General features: G+C 35.3%; 2 pseudogenes; both read left to right on the top strand.

Annotated features, from left to right (window-relative positions):
• Positions 1-3540: 3540 nt before the first annotated feature.
• Positions 3541-4605, top strand: LOC147569977 (putative ubiquitin-conjugating enzyme E2 38 pseudogene; annotated as a pseudogene).
• A 6692-nt stretch (positions 4606-11297) lies between these two features.
• LOC147569976 (putative ubiquitin-conjugating enzyme E2 38 pseudogene) lies at positions 11298-12058 on the top strand (annotated as a pseudogene).
• Positions 12059-20644: the final 8586 nt, after the last annotated feature.

The raw sequence follows: 20644 nt of genomic DNA, 5'->3' as shown, positions 1-20644 counted from the left end.
TATTTGTGTAAGTTTTCTGTCGTCAAGATTAGATTATGCTTTCAGCATCTCGTTATACATCCGACTGATGCCAGGAAAAACACTATTGTCTATGCTTAATGTGAAAAGATGGCGTATATTGCTTTAGTTTATACTACTTCTACTAAAATCAATGGTCAATTTGAATTGTTAATTAACCTAAAGGACAAAAAACAAGAACTTATGAAACAAATTTGGTGTTCTTAGGCACGAAAGAAGTTTGAACTATTTGTTTCTTTTTCTTTTCAGATCATACTTCAACTATATGATGTAAACTCGTCGAAGGCCAGTGGAAGTACACAATTGATTGATACCGAAAAATGAACACAAACTCTAATTTTAATAATCCAAGTTCAATAAATCAAAAATTACACATCCAATACCAACTGGACTAGCAGTTGTTGGCAGAACAACCATTCTGCTAAAGCTTTCATCACATTGAGATATTGATTTTATAAGTCAGAACTTTTTAAGCCCGTTGGTTTGTCAAATACATATCGCTAAACTTATCTTCTCGAACAAAGTCAGGTACTCAGGTCTTGGACAAGCAGGGGGAGACCCCTAAAAATTTAGTCCCACGTTGCTTCGGAAGACCTTCCAGACCTATACAAAACAAAACACCTGGTCATCGATATCGGCTTACTCCTTTTGGGTGAGTTTGACGCCTAGATTGGTCGGATGGAGAAGCCTGGGGCGGTAAAACCATGCCGAGGATAAACCTTGTATCAAGTGGAACTAGGCTAGTGGACTTGGGTCTTATGTTGTCTAGATCAAGGACCAATAAGTCTGGTATCCAGATGGATGTTTCTTTTTTTTTTTTTGGAAGTCGACTACGATCTACGTATGTCGTTACATTGGCACTTGATACATCATAGATGTGATAAGCTCGATAACCGCTCACTGAAACACTAACAGGACCGGGCCTATAGCCCAACTAGAACATGGCCTAAAGCCCAACAACATTATTTACACCCTAATAATCCCAATATGAATAACCAAAGATTCCACCTTCTCTGGGATTCGAACCTGGGACCTCCAGGGCTTTCTGGAGTTTATGTCAACACCTGGGAACCACTTGGGCTACCAACTGTTGACCAGATGGATGTTACATCATCAGTTAGTCACTACCATAAAATTTTATAACTGCTGTCACAATAAAAGGGTATCAGACTTCCTTTTTTAGACAGTGAATAGTCCTGTTTAAGCAAACCAGAGCTGCTCATCTTTAGGTTTAAAATCACCAACTGAAACTGATCCAAAGACATAGATGATCATTAGCAACAAAGAGTTGCAGCCTGAATACAATTCTACCATCTTCCAAAAAAAAACAAGGGCGAGAGAGAGTTTTCAAGGTTTTACGAAAAGTGGTGGTGGTGGCCGGAATTGAAGAAGAAGAAGAAATATTTTATTTGCCCTTAAAAAAGTTCCCGGAAAATACTTTGAATTTTACATCTTTTCTTGAAAAAATTTCACCCGGAATAATATTCTTATTTCCCTAAATCAGCTGTCTTGTTTTAAATCCAAAATAGAATTAACCCTATAAAAGAATTGACTAGAAGTAGTATTTTTTGCTCCTAGGACATTTTTGCTAAGTCCATAAGTTCACGTGCCCACTAGAGTCACTGATAATATTCAAGCCCTAAGAAGTACTCAAAAGAAACTTCATAGTTCTCAAAGTTAGAGTTTCCCTACACTCTTTTACTTAAAAGTGGGATCTCGAAAGTCTTCGATCAGTAACAATTTTTTTTTGAGATGGATTACGTTCTGTGTTAGTCATTACATGACATTGATACATCATCAAGATGTGATAGACACGATAATCGCCGAAGTTAAACTGCAAATGAAAGAGGCCTAAAGCCTGACAACATAATAAAGATGCCTAAAGCTGAACAAACTCATTAATTTTTTTTTTTTTTTTTTTGAAACCGATTACATTGTCGTACAATTGGCATTGAATACATCAAAGATGTGATAAGCTTGCTACCTGCCCACTCAAACTCTAACATGACCTGGCCTATAGCCCAACTACACTCTATAGCCCAACTACACTACCTTATTTACCCTAATAATCCCAATTCAAATAACCAAAGATTCCACCTTCTCTGGGATTCGAACCTGGGACCTCCAGGGATTTCTGGAGTTTATGTCAACACCTTGGAACCACTTGGGCTACCATGGATTCCACCTCCTATGGGATTCGAACATGGAATTTCTAGGTTTTAAAGTTTATGTCAACACTTTCACCCACTTGATAACCAAGTGTTGATGATCATTAACAATTAAGTTTACGTTTATACGAGTTAGACTAGTTATCGGGTACAATATATAAATATAATTTTAGGTCAACCAATTAAGATTGAGTATTCCGTATCAAATATATAAACGATGTTTTCAACAAAAAAAAAATATAAACGATGAAATATTAACACCAATTGCGTAGATCTTGAATCTGCAAATGAGTCCTTCACTCATGAGTCATGTCCGTTAAGTCACAAAAACAATAATCCAGCCGAAGATATTGGTTGATTTTGACCATCCGAATATTGTCCAAACAGACGTTGACCCAATATGACTACGGGCCCATCCATCATTGTTGATAAGGGTGTGGCTAAAGGCCCCGACCAAAGTGTTGTAGGCCCCCCGGATAGCACATGACCACATGGGACATCTCACAATTTGTACTTGAGCCGGGGCCTACAACACTTTTTGGCGTGAAGGAGGCGTGAATAGCCACGAACGGTTGGATTCACGCCATTTTCTTTCTTTTGATGAAATCGATGCGAAACCAAACTGTTGGATGGCTATTCGCCCCACTTTCATGTCAAAACGGTTGTCTCCCTATCACGGTTCTTAAACATGGAACTAGACTACAGGTTCTAGTCGCATTTTTAGCACTTCCAGATGGCCAGCGCTTTGGGGAAAGCTAAATAGTTTTCGGAGTGTGAAATTTTAAAGGGAATATGTAGAATTTTAGAAATTTTCCGGGGAAATAAAAAAAACACTCCTCCTCACCTCACTTTCTCTCCACCTCACCTCACTCTCTTTCCACCTCACCTCTGTCTTCTCCGATTAGGTCGCCGGCCGGAAAATTTTCCGGCCAGCGACCATGAAAAAAAAAAAAAAAATTTCACTCTCTCTCTCTAGAAACTCCGGCGGTTTTCCTTCGCCGGAATTCCGGTCTGTTCTTAAGAATAAAATTGACCAATTTTTAAGTCTTCACACCCCGGAAACTATTTAGCTTTCCCCAAAGCGCTGGCCTTCCAGATAAACCCTAAAATTTTAAGAATATACCATTCTTAAAACTGAAAACAAACAACTCCTAAAAACAGAAAATATTAGAAGTTTGGGAAGCTTTAATTCTCCGGCCCCTTCCTATTTTGTTTGAGAACTCTGTTTTAGGGTTTCCTAAAACCAGCTTATAGTAATAACAACATAAATAGAGACCATTAGTACACTACTAAACCTTCAGTCTTTAGGGTTTACTAAAACCCTAGTTTTCAGTAAAGTAATCCAAAAGCAAACATGAGAAATATTGAAGAAGGGATTATTGAAGTAGTAGTAGACATAGGAAAATCAGTAGCAGCAGAAAACTCAACAAGGGAAGAAGAATTCAAACAGTTTGATATAATTCCAGCTATTGAAAACTCCATTAGTGATCATCATTATTATGGTGGTTCATCAAAACAAGTCAATTATAGTAAACAAACATGTAAGAAAATAATGAAAGAGTGGAAGATTTTAGAAGAAGGTTTACCTGATTCAATCTTTGTTAGGGTTTATGAAAAGCGTATCGATCTATTAAGAGCAGTAATAATTGGTCCATCAGGTACTCCTTACCATGATTGTCTCTTCTTCTTTGATATTCAATTTCCTTCAGATTACCCTAATTCACCACCAAAAGTTCATTATCATTCATTCGGATTTCGATTAAATCCAAACTTATATGCAAGTGGGTATGTTTGTTTAAGCATTATAAATACTTGGATAGGTGAAAAAAGTGAGAAATGGGTACCAAATAATTCAACTATACTACAAGTTTTGTTATCAATCCAAGCTCTAGTTTTGAACAAGGATCCATTTTTTAATGAACCTGTTACCAATAGAAATCTTCCCAATCATCAAAAGCAATCATTGGCTTATAATGAGTACGCGTATATGTTAAGTTGTAAGTCGATTTTATTAATCCTTAATAACCCACCAAGGAATTTTGAAGTATTTGTTTCTCAGTATTTTCGTGATCGTGCTGAAGCTATTTTAACTTCTTGCAAGACGTATATGGATGGATCAGTCAAGGTTGGTCATACCACAACCACGGAGGTTAATGGGGAAGTAGCGTCTAAGAAATTTCAAGATTTGGCAAGAAATGCGTATTCAAATCTCATGAAGGCGTTTGTGAAGAATGGGTCTTGGTTAGAGAATTATCATATAATAGAAGAAGAAATGGAGAATGATGAGTTTTCTGTTAATCAAGTGAATCAACTTCTAGGTGGTAGTACCATGGGACCCTCCATTGTTCTCTTTGGGGTTGTGTTGGTAGGAGTTTATATTATCAATGTGCTTACACGGGGAAAAGTTGGTCATAAATAACTTTTTGTTGTTAAGAAAGTGATTGCTTTAATTTTTATCCTTTGTTCTTAGAACAATTGTTTAATGTTTTTTGTGTTTTTTCCATTAAAGTTTGACGTTGTTAGTAACTTAAGTTACCTCGTTGACTTTATTTGTTTAAGTTTCTTGTCGTTAAGATTAAAACATGCTTTGAGCATCTCGTGGTAAACCCGAGTGATGCCAGAGAAAACAAATCACATTATTTACTACGCTAAACAAGAAATAATTTGCTAGTTTAACGAAAAAATTATCTTGCTTGTTATACTTAAAGGACAAACAACATGAAGTTATAAGACAACTTTAGTGTTCCTAAAAGGCACAAAGAAGTTTGAAGTATTTGTTTCTTTTTCTTTTCGGATGATACTACAACTATATGATGTAAACTCGTCAAAGGCAGCTTCAGCGGAAGTCTCCTATCGATGAAAATAGCAAATTCCAGCAACAATTTGGGATTTTTTTTTCTTGGAAACAATAATAAAATTGATGAAGTGCACACATAAACTCTAATGTTAATCTTTTTTTTTTGTTAAACTAGCTCTTATTTTTTTTTTTTGGAGAAATAAAATAGTATCATTAATGAAAACACAAAACAATGCAATGGCAGAAGCCTAGATGGCTAACCATTCAATACACAGACAAAAGACAAGAAAATATAGATACATTAGGCTTATAGCTTAGATAAAGCATCCTAATTCCTAATGTATTGGCTAAAAGGGGTCGACTTGCTTCACAGTTGATTGGTGCCATATCAATAGTGTCACTCATTTGTGTTGCTCCCAAATATCATCTATTGCAGAAAGAGCTTGATCTGATTTAGTTCATTTACAACCCACTCAAGAAACATAAACCCTAAATATCAAGGGATATGCTAAGAAATAGCTATAGGATTTTCAAATTCTAAAGATTGTTCTATTAAGGATATGAGGATTAGTGTCAATAATTCTTTTGATTGGGATCTCAAGCTATCCAGAGTTTGCAAAGAAGAAGAAGTCATAGAGGCGTCTAATCTCCTTAATATAATCTCCAACCCTCTGTTATCATTTAATGATGACTCTTCCTCTAGAGATTTTGGAGTCCAAGTGTTAATGGAGAATTCTCAGTAGCTTCACTTTACCATCATCATAACAACTTCTTCTATGCTAGCAACCAAGATAATCTTCTCAGAGAATTTCCCAACAAAGTTATTTGGAATAGCTTTGTCCCTCCAAAAATTTCTTTTATCATTTGGGCAGCTTATCTCAACTCTCTCCCAACTTGTGATCTTCTTCAAAGAAGAGGTTTCTCGTTTCCAGATCGATGTTCGTTGTGTAAGATGGAAGAAGAGACTCTAGAACATTTATTTTTCAGATGTTCGTTCTCGACAAATATTTAGAAAGACGTTACTCCTTCACTTAGTAGTGTTTGGTAACATGCTAATCTTACCAAAGACATCTTCGACAACTTAACTATTCCTATAACAAGAACCATAAATAGCTTCATCAGGTTTGTTGCTCCTTTTGCCATTATTTGGAGCCTTTGGTAATAGAATGAACGTCAATCAATGACAACGAAATTACATATATTATTGTCATGTATATAAAGTTGGTGATTGTAGGAACAATGTGAAAGAAAATGTCGACAACAAAAAGGTTGTGATGATCCACATCTTGTCGCATAAAAACGTCAAGTATGAACTTAATGAGTGACAACAAAATAATTTATTGTGTTTAAAATTGACAAGTTAAACATTGTCGAATGAGTGTCAACAAAATAATATTGTTCCGTTGGAAATCGACAAGGAAATTATTGTTGGATTGTCAAAAAATATTAGAAAAGTAACAACCAAAAGAGAATGGTGTTGTAAAAATTGTCGACAAAAGATCGATTGTCAGATAAGAGAGAGTCTGAAATAGACTGAGAGGGAAAACAACGGAAATAATTTCGTTGTTGTGGTCGACAAGAAATTCATTGTGACAAAAGAAAAAAAAACAAGGTCTCGGATATAATTCGGGAAGTAAAGGTAAAAAATAAATATATTCTATTTATTGAAAGAAATTTCCAAAAATATAACTTGGAAAGAAATAAAAGTTATCATAGACAAAGTATGACATGGAAAATATTTCGAGTAAATCTATAAAGAAAAGTCAAAATAGGGATATTCTATTTGTGGTGAGAAAATGCCAAATATAATTGGTAAGAAAGAGAAGTCATCATAAACAAAGTATGATGTTGGAAATATCAAGGGTGGGTCCGGAAAGAGAAATAGATGAAATTAATCTATTTAATGTCACAAATAGATTAGAAAGGTGGCAGAAAAATGGGGTCACAACTAGAAATAGTTAGATATAAGTGACAGAAGTAATCCATTGCAAAAGAAAATTTCCAACGGTAAAGAACGGTGGCAAACGACTGTCACAAAACAGAGAAGTTGTTCCAAATAAATTGGAGAAAATAAGAACTTTAGCAAAATAACTAGAGTTTTCCAAAATGAGGGTTTCTCAAACTCCATTTAGGGTTAATGTCAAACAACAGAAATCGCATGTAATGTGTATTAGACTCCCAATCGATGATTTGTATAATCCATATCAATCAAACTCGGCCAAAAATCGACCGTCAATGGTTTGGTTTGTAGATAGAGAAAGTTCCAAAAAAATAAACTTCCGGGTTTGGAAATCATCATAGATGATAGAGGATAAGTTGGAAGATACCAATGATGGTCTTTTAATGGTTGTTTCCGACAAAAACACGAAATCCTAGCTCTGGTGGTCGACGACAAAAGGGAACCCAGGTTTAGTCGGGTCAGGTTTCCAGGTTTGTACCATGGGTCAGCGTAGTCATCTACAGTTGACTCAGTCTGCGAAGTCTATTTGCCTCGGTCTGTGTGGGTGGGTTTGACAAAAAACCAGGTTACCTTTAGTCCAGACGGGTTAAAATGGGTATGGTTTTTGTTCTACCTAAAGAAAAACAATGTTAGTGGATTAATTAGCTTATGATTTGAAAAAAAATAGATTAATTAGCTGGGTTGTAATGAACTCGGTCAACTAGTCACCAGAAACCGAATCTTACTCGAAAAAGTCACCTTAGAAAGTTTCACTAATAAATCTGACTAAACAAGGTCAGAAATCTTCAAAAAAGACAAAATCTATTATATAAAACAGAAGGAAAAACGATGACTGGGACAAACATCCTTTTTTAATAAATGATATTGTCTAGAAGCCCTTCTCAAATTTTAAGATATAGTCCTTCGTAGAAATAAAGTTACCTATTTAAAAAACAATAATTCTTTCCTTCTTAGAAATAAAATAACTAATTTAGGAAAAAAAGAAACAAAATAAATTTCAAGGGTTAAAAAAAAATCTCTCTCTCTCTCTCAATAAAATAGTAATTAATTTAAGAGAAAGAAACAAAAAAATAATAACTAATAAAAAACTCTCTCTCTCTCTCAATGAAATATAACAATAACCTTCGTAACATTTGATTGATACAAGTGTCTGTGCCCTAGGGCACGGGATATACCCTAGTTATTGATAATAGAGAAAGATATATACTAACCTTGGAGTGCAACTTTGATGAGTATGAATAAATTTCTTCTTTCCTATTCTCCTACAAAATATATATTCTTCTTTCACTTGATTTTCCCGTCTTGACGATGAAACATCGTCACAAGAATAATCTTGGAAAATTTATGAGTGTTTGTTTAGCACTGACTCAGTTGTATTAATCAAATGTGACGAAATTATAACCCAGTGCTTCTAGAGTCGCACCCATAGTATTGTTTTAGGCGCTCTCTCCAAACGTGTCACCCTATATCTAATATTGTTATGTTCTCGATATCCTAATTTTTTGGTAGGGGTGAGCAAAAACCGAACCAATTGGCCGAACCAAACCAAGTCGAACCGCACCGACCGATTTTTAGGCCGAACCGATCACCGTTCGACTCGGTTCGGCCGAAAAACCGAACAATCCAAATTCGGCTTGGTTTGGCCTCGACTTGAGTTTCTAGAAACCGCCCAAACCGAACCGACCGAACCCTAAGGAAAAATGAAATAATAATTTTGTAAAGTTAGAAAGTGCTAAACTAAAAAGTAAAAAAATTAGAAAACCCCTAATCGAATCTTCCATACTACTATCCGTCCTCCTCCCTAGTTGTTGTTGTCGGCTTCATCAACCACCTATTCAACTTGATCGAAAGGTTTTAAAGGTAAGTCTTCACTGATTTTTTATTTACCACAACCTATTCTTAGTTAATAACTTAAAATTATAGATTTGTATTCGTACTTCTATTTATTTATTTATTTATTTTTGTAATCGTGGAAAAGTACGATGAATTTTTAATTTTTATTTTTAGCATATGTAATGGTGGAAAAGTATGATGAGTTCTTAAATTTTATTTTCGATGTATGCAATGAAACGAATGACATTAGTTTACAATTTTCTCCAAATTGTGATCGGTTAAACCGATCAATCGAACTCAACCGAGCCGAACCAAACCGAGTCGAACCATGTCGGCCGGCCGAATGATCGGCTCGACTTCGGCCGACGATTTAGTCAAACCGTGACTTATTGGTTCGGCTTCGGCTCGAGCCAAAACCGAAAAAAACCGACCGTTGCTCACCCCTATTTTTTGGTACTATTTTATTTTATTTTCTTTTCTTAAATTAGTTATTATTTTATTGCAAGAGATTTCACTTTCTTTTTTAACTCTTTGAATATCTTTTGTTTCTTTTTTTCTTAAATTAGTTACTTTTTCTCATGATACGGTTATTTTTTTCTTCAAATAAGTTATTTTATTGAGTTATTTCTTTTTTAGCCCCTTACTTTGTGACCAGCTTCCTTCTTGACCCCCTATTTTTAATAAATTCAAATTTGACCACCTATTTTCAAGTAAATGCCATAATTACCCTTCCTAATTTCAAAATAAAAATATTAAAAAAAAAAAGATAGTTCCACCTCACCTCTCTCTCTCTCCACCTCACCTCTCTCTTCTTATTCCTTAATTGAAGATCACCAAGCAAATTTACAGTCAAAACCTCACTTACCCACATTAATAACTTTCCTTAATTGAAGATTTCGCAAAATTAGGGCTTTATCTATATGTTGAAGAACTTTTCTAAGACAAACACATCTAACCTAAAATTGACATTCTTGAAGTTGAAAAATGAGGGGGCTTACACACAGAATTCTGGATCTGGATTTGCCCCAGATCCAGATGATTTCCGGCGAAGGGAAACCCTTCACCGGAACAGAGAAGAGAGAGAGAGAAAGAGAAAGTGGAAGGGAGAGAGAAACGTGGAAGAGAAAGTTGGAAGAGAGAAAAAAGATTGGAGAAGAACAAGATTTTTTTTTTGTTGAAAGGGGGAAGAAGAAGACAAACTCTTATGTGGAGAAGGTGATGTGGAAATTTGAAGTGGGGTGGACAAAGAAAAACAAATGAATTAAATTACAGAATTTCCATGATGGTAGAATGGGGATGATTAGAAAAAATTTGGGGGCCAAATCGAACTGTCGGACACCTATGGAGGCCAAAACGGTGAGTTTGTCACAAATTGGGGGTCAAAACGAAATTAACCCAACATAAAATAGAGATCCAATCTTGGACATGACATGCCCAAGAACACGTCCAAATTGAAATACCAGCCACAACAAAGTAAAATGCTTTCTGAAAATTCAGAGAAAAACAAAACGGCGATCCATTGTAATCAACAAAATCAATAAAAAAGAATAGAGAATTTATTCACAAAATTTTATCTTCTATGAAACTACTTTTAAAACTTCTTGCACGTTTTATGCTGTTAGTATTTGATCTTCCATGAAATTATCTTGAAAACTTCCTGCATCATGTTATCTATGTTGTTAGTATTAGAATAGCCATGAACAATAGCTCCAACTGTTCCTAAATCCTATAGCCATTAGAACGTAGTCCTATCTATATGCAAATCTAAAAAGCTCGAAAAATCCCATTGCAAGACACTCAACAAGTTTTTTATCCCCAATTTCAGTCTCTTTGTTTTCTGCTACATCGTTACTTCCCCTCTTTGTTTTACATCACTTTCTCTCTATATTTTATGTTCACCTTTTTCTTCTCATTGGGTTCATCTTACAATAGGTATGAGGAAGTCCTCCTTTCTTTAGGGTTTCAGATTCGAGAGTGAAAGAGAGAACCAGTTAAAAACTGAGAGAGACAGAGAAACGGTGAGGGAAACCGATAGAGAAAGAAATAGTGATCAGAGAGAGATATAGAATCATCTGTAGAGAGATAGAGAGAGAGAGAGAGAGAGAGAGAAGATGAGCAGGAGAGTGAAAAGAAGATGAAGATTATGGAGTACAATTCAAATTAGTCAATTTTTGGACCGAATAAATATGCCCCCGTAATCAAATTTTGTTCACAGAAATCATTTTTCTCCCGAGATTTTTCTTTATTCTCAAAGCCGGGGCCTTCTTAAACATGGGACTAGAGTACACGTTCTAATCCCATTTTTATCACTTCCCAACAAGAATATTTGGAATCATTCTTAAAACTGAAAACAAACAACTCTTAGAAAATATTAAAACCACCTTATTAGGGTTTACTATTTTGTTTGAGAACTCTGTTTTAGGGTTTACTAAAACCAGCTTATTAATAACAACATAAATAGAACCATTAGTACCACTACAAAACCTTGCGTCTCTAGTGAAGTAATTGAAAAGTAAAAAATATGACAAATCATGAAGATGAAGAGATGATTGAAGTAGTAGTAGGTAAAGGAAAATCTGTAGCAGCCGAAAAGTCAATTACAAAAGAAGAATTCAAGCAGTTTGATATAATTCCACCTATTCAAAACTCCATTAGTGATCATCATTATTATGGTGGTTCATCAAAACAAGTCAATTATAGTAAAGAAACATGTAAGAAAATAATGAAAGAGTGGAAGATCTTAGAAGAATGTTTACCAGCTGATTCTTTGTTAGGGTTTATGAAGAACGTATGGATCTATTAAGAGCGGTAATTATTGGTCCATCAGGTACTCCTTATCATGATTGTCTCTTCTTCTTTGATATTCAATTTCCTTCAGATTACCCTAATTCACCCCCAAAAGTTTATTATCATTCATTTGGATTTCGATTAAATCCAAACTTATATGATAATGGGAAGGTTTGTTTAAGCATTATAAATACTTGGGATGGTAAAAAAAGTGAGAAATGGGTACCAAATAATTCAAGTGTACTACAAGTTTTATTATCAATCCAAGCTTTAGTTTTGAATGAGAATCCATATTATAATGAACCTACTGCAGTTATATATTCTCGAAAAGAGTTATTGGCCTATAATGAGTACGCTTATATCTTAAGTTGTAAATCAATTTTAGCAATTCTCAATAACCCACCGAAGAATTTTGAAGTATTTGTTTCTCACTATTTTGGTGAACGTGCTGAAGCTATTTTAACTTCTTGTAAGTGTTGGAGATTAGAGGTATAGATACTTCAATACACTCAAATAAACTCAAAAGATTCACATCAACATACTTTCATATAATAAAGCTTCTTTAGATCTACACAATCTCATAAAACAAGAGACACAAAGTTTTGTCACAATATTAAACTAGATATTGAAGTTAGCTCTTACCTTAAACACAATATTCATACTAGATCTATGTCTTCTTCTTCAAGTTTCTTGTATACTATTCTCCTTTTTCTTTCTCTCTCTAGATTGTTCTTGAACTTTACTAAGAAAAGAACTCTCTACACCCTTTTAATTAATTTTATGAGGCTTTTACTTTTTTACCCCTTCTAGTTTGGTAAACCATTTACTCAAACCCACACTTTTATATTGGGCCCAAACCCAAATTTGGTTTAAAAGCCCCCTTTTCATTTTTCAACATCCCCCCTTAAACCAAATTTCCATAGCTTCTCATACCTAACATCCACTTCAATCTCTCAAAGACATCATGCTTCAAGGGCTTCGTAAATATATCCGCTATTTGATCTTGAAACTTGCAATACATCACTTCAATATCACCTTCCTTAACATGTTCACGAATAAAATGGTAGCGTGTATCAATGTGCTTGCTTCTTTCATGACAAACGGGATTCTTGGCTAAAGCAATAGCCGATTTGTTATCAAGGAACACTTCGGTTGGACCAACTTGAGGGCATTGAAGATGCTTCAACATATTTCTTAACCAAATTGCATGACAAACCATAGAGCTAGCGGCTACATATTCCGCCTCACAAGTAGATAAAGTCACAATGGGTTGTTTTTTAGAAGACCAAGTAAATGCCGTGTAACCCATAAAAAATACAAACCCCGATGTACTCTTTCTTTCATCTAAGTCTCTACCCCAATCACTATCGGAATAACCGATAAGCTTAAAATCTTGTTCACAAGAGAAAAATAAACCATCATTGAGCGTACCTTTAATATATCGAAGGAGCCTCTTTGCAACATTAAGATGAGATTCATCCGGTGTCTCCATGTACCTACTCACTAGCCCAACTCCATAAAGAATATCCGGTCTTGTACATGTAAGATAACGTAGACTTCCAATCAAACTTTTGAAATATGTAGGATCGACATCACTTCTTCTTGAGCATTTTCTCAACTCCACTCCACTTTCAAGAGGGGTGTTTACCGGATTACATAACTCCATTTTAAACCTTTTAAGAACTTCCTTAGCATATCCACTTTGAGAAATAAATATGCCATTTTCCATTTGCTTCACTTCAATACCAAGGAAATGACCCATCAACCCAATATCGGTCATATCAAATTCCTTAATCATGCTCTTCTTGAACTCATCAAATAGTCTTGAATCATTACCGGGGAATATCAAATCATCAACATAGAGACAAACAAATAACATACCTCCACCTTCTTTCACTTTCATATATAAAGTGTGCTCATGAGGACACTTTTCAAATCCATTTTCTTGAAAATACTTATCAATTCTTGCATTCCATGCACGTGGAGCTTGCTTTAACCCATAAAGGGCCTTCTTCAACTTATAAACTTTATCTTCTTTGCCCTTTCTAACATACCCTAAAGGTTGTTCAACATATATCTCCTCCTCAAGGATACCATTCAAGAATGCCGACTTGACATCAAGTTGATAAATTTTCCATGAATATTGAGCCGCTATAGAGATTAACAATCTAATTGTTTCCATACGAGCGACGGGAGCAAATACCTCACTATAATCAATGCCGGCTCTTTGCTTGTAACCTTTAGCTACAAGTCTTGCTTTGTATCTTTGGACTTCTCCACTTGCATTCTTCTTTGTCTTATACACCCAATTCACACCAATAGGTTTGTATCCTTTTGGCAAATTTGTCAACTCCCAAGTATCATTTTTTTCAATTGCATTAATTTCTTCATTCATAGCATTTTCCCATTTTTCTTCTTGGATGGCTTCTTCATAACTAATAGGATCACAATCCATGAGAAAACAACACAAATTTAATTCTTCTTCATTATCCACAACTTCATATATCTCTCTCAAACTTCTTGTTTTCATTGGCCCTTCATTAGAACTTCCCCCCGATGATGAGGATGATGGAGATGAGGACGATGGTGTTTGTGGGTCTCTTTGAACTTCTCTTGGTGGCACATCTTCTTCTTCTTCTTCTCCTTCAAGTCTAAGTTCAACTTGAACAATTTCTTTTCCTTTCCATTCCCATGCCAAATCTTCTTCAAATACCACATCCCTACTAAATAGAACTTTATTGACAATTGGATTAAACAACTTGTAACATTTCATTTGCTCATTATACCCAAGAAAGATACATTTCTCACCTTTGTCATCAAGTTTTGTTCTTCTTGCTTCCGGTATCTTTGCATAAGCAATACATCCAAATATCTTTAAATGAGATACACTAGGCTTGTAATAACCCCATGCCTCTTGTGGGGTCTTCATATAGACACTTTTAGTGGGACATCTATTTAACAAGTATACGGCACATGCAACGGCTTCACCCCAAAATTCTCTAGGCAAACTTTTTTCTTTTAACATGCTTCTTGCCATGTCTAATATGGTGCGATTTTTCCTTTCGGCAACTCCATTTAGTTGTGGTGTGTATGACGGAGTAAGTTCATGAACAATCCCATGTTCTCTACAAAACATATCAAATGCTCTTGAGGTATATTCTCCACCTCTATCGGACCTTAGTTTCTTTATCATAAAACCACTTTGTTTCTCAACCATGTTCTTGAACTCTTTGAATGCCTCAAATACTTCGGATTTATTTTTTAGGAAATAAACCCATGTTTTTCTACTAAAATCATCAATAAAAGTGAGAAAGTAATTGTTACCTCCATTTGTCATTGGCTTCAATGGACCACAAACATCGGTATGCACAAGCTCCAATATATTAGATGCTCTCCACCTCCCTTCTTTAGAAAAACTTGTGCGATGATGCTTGCCAAAGATACACCCTTCACACACTTTGTTTGGGTGATCAATACATGGTAAACCCCTTACCATATTCTTGCTTGCCAAGGTCTTCATCCCATCAAAGTTTAGATGCCCAAGTCTCAAGTGCCACAACCAAGATTCATCTTTCACAATAGAGTTCAAGCATTTTGCATCACCATGTTGAATGTTCAAGGGAAATAATCTATTCTTTGCCATCTTTACCTTAGCAATTAGAGTTCCACTTCTATCTCTTAATGTGAGATGAAGATCCTTCAATCTTATATCATAACCTTTTTCTAAAAGTTGTCCCAAACTCAAAATATTATTTTTCATTGCGGGAACATAATAGACATCGGAAATATAGTTATGTTTTCCATTTTTTAGTTGAATGAGGATATTACCTTTCCCTAGCACCGGTATCTTTGAGGAGTCGCCGAACTTTACACACCCTTTCACACTTTCATTCACTTCAACAAACAATTCTCTTTTTCCACAAATATGATTACTTGCACCGGTGTCGAAATACCAAGTGTTTGTTTGTGATTCGTCAAGACCATCACAAGAAAATAACAATGTAGGATCAACATTAATTTCTACTTCATCTTCAACAAGGTTTGATTCTTCCTTAACTTCATTTTTATACCAACATTCATTACTATAATGCCCGAGCTTGTGACAATTATAGCATTCAATATCCCTTTTGTCTCTACCTTGGCTATTATAAGGTCTAGTAAAGTTTCCTCTACCTCTTCCTCTTGGTTCATTTGTTCTTCCTCTATTAAAAAAATTTCTTCCTCTTTGGTTTCCAAAGCCTCTTCTACCATTATCATAACCTCTACCATAACTCTCATAGCCTCTTTCTTTTTGGGGTGTATATTGTTTTTCTTCTAAAGTGAGTTTTGCTTGAAGTACTTGATCAACCGAACAATTTGAAGAGGTTGCGACATTTCTATTCACCCTTTGTTCATGGATTTGCAATGTTCCCATCAATTCATCTACCGTCATGGATTCCAAATCTTTTGATTCTTCAACGACAATAACCACATTATCAAATTTAGGTGTTAAAGACCGTAAAATCTTCTCCATCACCCGAACATCATCACATTTTTCACCACACCTTTTCATTTCGTTAACATTAGACAATACTCTTGAAACATAATCGGAGACAAGTTCTCCTTCATTCATACTCAATCTTTCAAATTCACCACGCAAAATTTGGAGGCGAACCTTTACCACTTTATCAACTCCTCTAAATGAATTCTTGAGAATATTCCAAGCCTCTTTCGATGATTTTGCTTCGGACACTTTTTCAAATGTAGGACCATCAATTCCTTGATAGATAAGAAATAAGGCTTTTTTATCCATCTTTCTTGAGTCTTTAAGAACACACTTTTGTACATCATTCATAAAACTCTCTTCTTCTTGAGTTGGTTCTACATAACCATTTTGAACAATATCCCACAAATCTTGAGATCCCAATAATACACTCATTTGAATACACCAATGTTCATAGTTCTCTTTAGTTAACCTAGGTATTTGAGGTTGTATCATATTTGACATTTTCTTAAAAGATCCCCAAAAATTTCACAAACCCTAGATCTCAAAAAAATGTTGAAAAAGCTTGAATTGATAAACTAATATGGCTCTGATACCAATTTGTTGGAGATTAGAGGTATAGATACTTCAATACACTCAAATAAACTCAAAAGATTCACATCAACATACTTTCATATAATAAAGCTTCTTTAGATCTACACAATCTCATAAAACAAGAGACACAAAGTTTTGTCACAATATTAAACTAGATATTGAAGTTAGCTCTTACCTTAAACACAATATTCATACTAGATCTATGTCTTCTTCTTCAAGTTTCTTGTATACTATTCTCCTTTTTCTTTCTCTCTCTAGATTGTTCTTGAACTTTACTAAGAAAAGAACTCTCTACACCCTTTTAATTAATTTTATGAGGCTTTTACTTTTTTACCCCTTCTAGTTTGGTAAACCATTTACTCAAACCCACACTTTTATATTGGGCCCAAACCCAAATTTGGTTTAAAAGCCCCCTTTTCATTTTTCAACAGTAAGACGTATATGGATGGGTTAGTCCTGGTTGGCCATACCACAACCACACAGGTTAATGGGGAAATAACATCTAAGAAATTTCAAGATTTGGCAAGAAATGCGTATTCAAATCTCATGAAGGCGTTTATGAAGAATGGGTCTTCGTTTGAGAATTATTATGTAATAGAAGAAGAAACTGGGAATGATGAGTTTTCGGTTAATCAAGTGAATCAACTTCTAGGTGGTAGTATCATAGGACCTTCCCTTGTTTTTCTCTTGACGCTTCTTGATGGGAGTACTTTATATCGGCCTTGCAGGGGGAAAAGTGGGTCACTAATAACTTTTTGTTAAATTAACCAAGTTGTTAATTGGATTGATTGAGAAAGCGATTGCTTCAATTTTTATAAAGGACACAAAACAACAACTTATAAGACAATTTTAGTGTTCTTCTGCACGAAACAAGTTTGAAGTATTTGTTTCTTTTTCTTTTCCGATCGTACTACAAGTATATAATGTAAATTCGTCAAAGGCAGATTCAGCAGAAGTTTGCTATCGATAAAAATAACAAATTCTAGCAACAATTTAGAAATTTTTCGTAAAAACTATAATAAACTAGCTCTTATTTTACTCTAGAAATAGAAAGCATTTTAACAAGATGAAACAAAAACTCCCACCACCTAGTGCTGCCTACCTCTTTCAACAACAAAAAAAAAAGTGATGTCTGCCTTAAAATAAAGAGTAGTTATATAGGACCTCCTATTCTTGTTAAAAGGCCCTTTATAATTGCGTTGACTAAGTAAAACGTCGTTGACGTAATTTGGATAAAGGACCCCTTATGGAGTGGGTGAAACAAACCCCCTTTAAGGGGATATTTCTTCCATGTTAACAATCTTTAAGGAAACCATAAATCTTCCCAAAACCCAAATCCCTAGAAATTCTTCTACCGAAATTGTGCAACATCTCACATTGTGTTCATCTCTGAAGCTTCGAAATATCTTCATTGTTGCAAACCACCATGGATGAAGCAACTTTCACAACTTTTGGAGAAATAGCAAAGGATCCAAAAACATCAATTTCTGGACAAGATTCAATCTCCCAAGAGGTATATGAACATTTCTTAGCACTTTTTTACATGTTTATGAACTATTTGTTGGTTGTATTAATTTTTTTTTTGTTCAACACGGAGCTTAAATCGGTCTGGTTCCACCGAATAATGTGAACATGATACGGTGAAACCAGACCGAACATGATTTCTCTTAGTAAAAATATATAACCGGTGGGAAAACACCATAGTGGTGGATTCGTTACCTACGGTGGGCTCGAGTCGTAAATGTCACATAATTCGCCTTGATCCCATCGAAAATTGGTCCTATAATTACTAATGCTACTAGCCTAATTTTCGGTGGGTTTGGGCCACATTATGCAACATTTTTCGGTGGGCTCGTGTCGAATTATGCAACATTTTTCGGCCTGAGCCCACCGAAAATGCCACCAGTAGCTTCGATTTGTTGCGACGGGAAAGCTCATTTGGGAGTTTTCTTCTTCTCTTGATTTTCTTCCACTTCCAGACGAAATAAAGTTTGCAAATCTTCTTCCTTGTGTTGCTAACCAGTAGATTTAAGTATTCTAGCAATGTTGTTTGAAGAAATAAAATAAAAAAAAACTAAACTGAGGGTGTTACTTTTTCGCCAACAGAAAGACAGAGAGAGAAACCGAGATGGAGCGAGAGAGAGAGAGAGGAAGATATATCGAGAGAATGAGAAGAAAATTGATTGACTTGATGGTGATAGATTTTGGAGAGAGAGAGAGAGAGAGACAGAGAGAGAGAGAGAGAGAGAGAGAGAGAGAAGACGAAGGCAAACAGAAGTTGAATTATGAGGAAGATGGAAGAGGAAGGATATGTGTTTATCAGTCGAATAGTTGAGTTGAATAACTTTGACCTAGCGGTGTTAACTTTGTTCTTAGGTCAAACTAAGGAAGGAGCAAAGGAGGGGTGCTTTTTTTTGGAGGGACCTTCTCACCTAAATGGTTGATTTGGGGGGGGGGGGGGGGGGGGGGGGGGGGGCAAGTCTCCCTAAATACATCCTAAACCAAAGGTGGTACAACGACCAACTTTGCTGGAACCACTTTTTTTTGTAATTGAAATAAGATCTACATTCATTGTTTTGATACATCAAATGATGGATTATACTCGGTAACTATCATTGCTCATTTTGATAGTCCTCCTAAAGTCAGACAAACTACCTAGTAAGTCATTATTTATACCATTAATAATCTAAGTTCCAATAATCAAAGATTACACATGGAATACCAACTGGACTAGCAGTTGTTGGCAGAACAACCATTCTACTAAAGCTTTCATCACATTCATATATTGATTTTATAAGTCGGGACTTTATAAGCGGATTGGTTTGTGAAAAACATATCAATGGTGCCACTCATTTGAGTTGCTCCCAAATACTCTGTTCTAGAAAGAGCTTGATGCGATTTAGTTCATTCACAACCCACTCAAGAAACTAAACCCTAAATATCAAGAGATAGGCCAAGAAGTAGCCTTCTGACAAGAAATATACGAATGAGTATTTAGATTTGCATGGGTAGATACAACAAGAAAACCTTGATTCTTTAACTATGAAATGCTTAACTTCAAAACAAAATCCAACTCTTTCTCTCAGTTGTTTTCATTCTACATTACTTGATGCAAAGAGCGGACTTTATCGCCATGATAGCAGAGTACAACACTATGGGTTTTACAGATTGGAGACACAACTGCACCTTTATTACTTTGATACCTAAGAAGGAAGTGTCTATCCTCCCAAAAGATTTCAGGCCCATTAGCTTGATCAATGGCACTCATAAATTTTTTTCAAAAGTTCTCTCCAACAGACTGAAACAATATCTTCCCCTCCTAGTTTCCAACAATCAAGGAGCATTTGTAGCAAATAGAAACATCTTGGATTCCATTCTCATCACCTCAGAGATAATTGATTCTAACACCAAAACAAACCAAAATGGGATGCTAATCAAACTAGATATAGAAAAAGCTTTTGATAATGTGAGATGGGATACTATTGATATGGTTTTGGGAAAAATGGGATTCAAATGGAGATGGAGAAGATGGATCAGAAATAGCCTGAACTCAGCTCACTTCTCCATCCTTATTAATGGTAAAGCATGTGGCTTTTTCAAATCTTACAAAGGTATTCGACAAGGAGATCCCTTGTCACCATTTCTCTTCATCCTAGTAGGAGAAATCTTTTCCTCACTCATCCATGAAGCGAAATCTAATGGAAATCTCAAAGGTCTTAAGGTGCATAAGCAAGGAACAGAGGTTAGTCATCTACAATTTGCAGATGACACCATTGTCTTCATTGAAGCAAAAACAGAATATTTTCACAGTCTTAATGGAATTCTTCATGATTTTGAACTACTAACAGGGCTAAAGATCAACAGAGATAAAAGTTCAATTATTGGTTTGAATTGCTCCATAGAAATCATCAAAGAAGCTTCAGAAATCCTCAAATGCAACCCAGAATCTTTACCTTTCAAATATTTGGGGCTCCCACTTGGTCTATCTTCTCAAAGCCAAGATT

This window comes from Eschscholzia californica, unplaced genomic scaffold (genome assembly GCF_041429995.1).
Source record: "Eschscholzia californica isolate CP2 unplaced genomic scaffold, dmEscCali1.0.p SCAF_1, whole genome shotgun sequence".
Lineage (NCBI taxonomy): Eukaryota > Viridiplantae > Streptophyta > Magnoliopsida > Ranunculales > Papaveraceae > Eschscholzia > Eschscholzia californica.
Note: the sequence above shows the minus strand (reverse complement) of the source record. Positions and strands in the feature narration are given on the sequence as shown.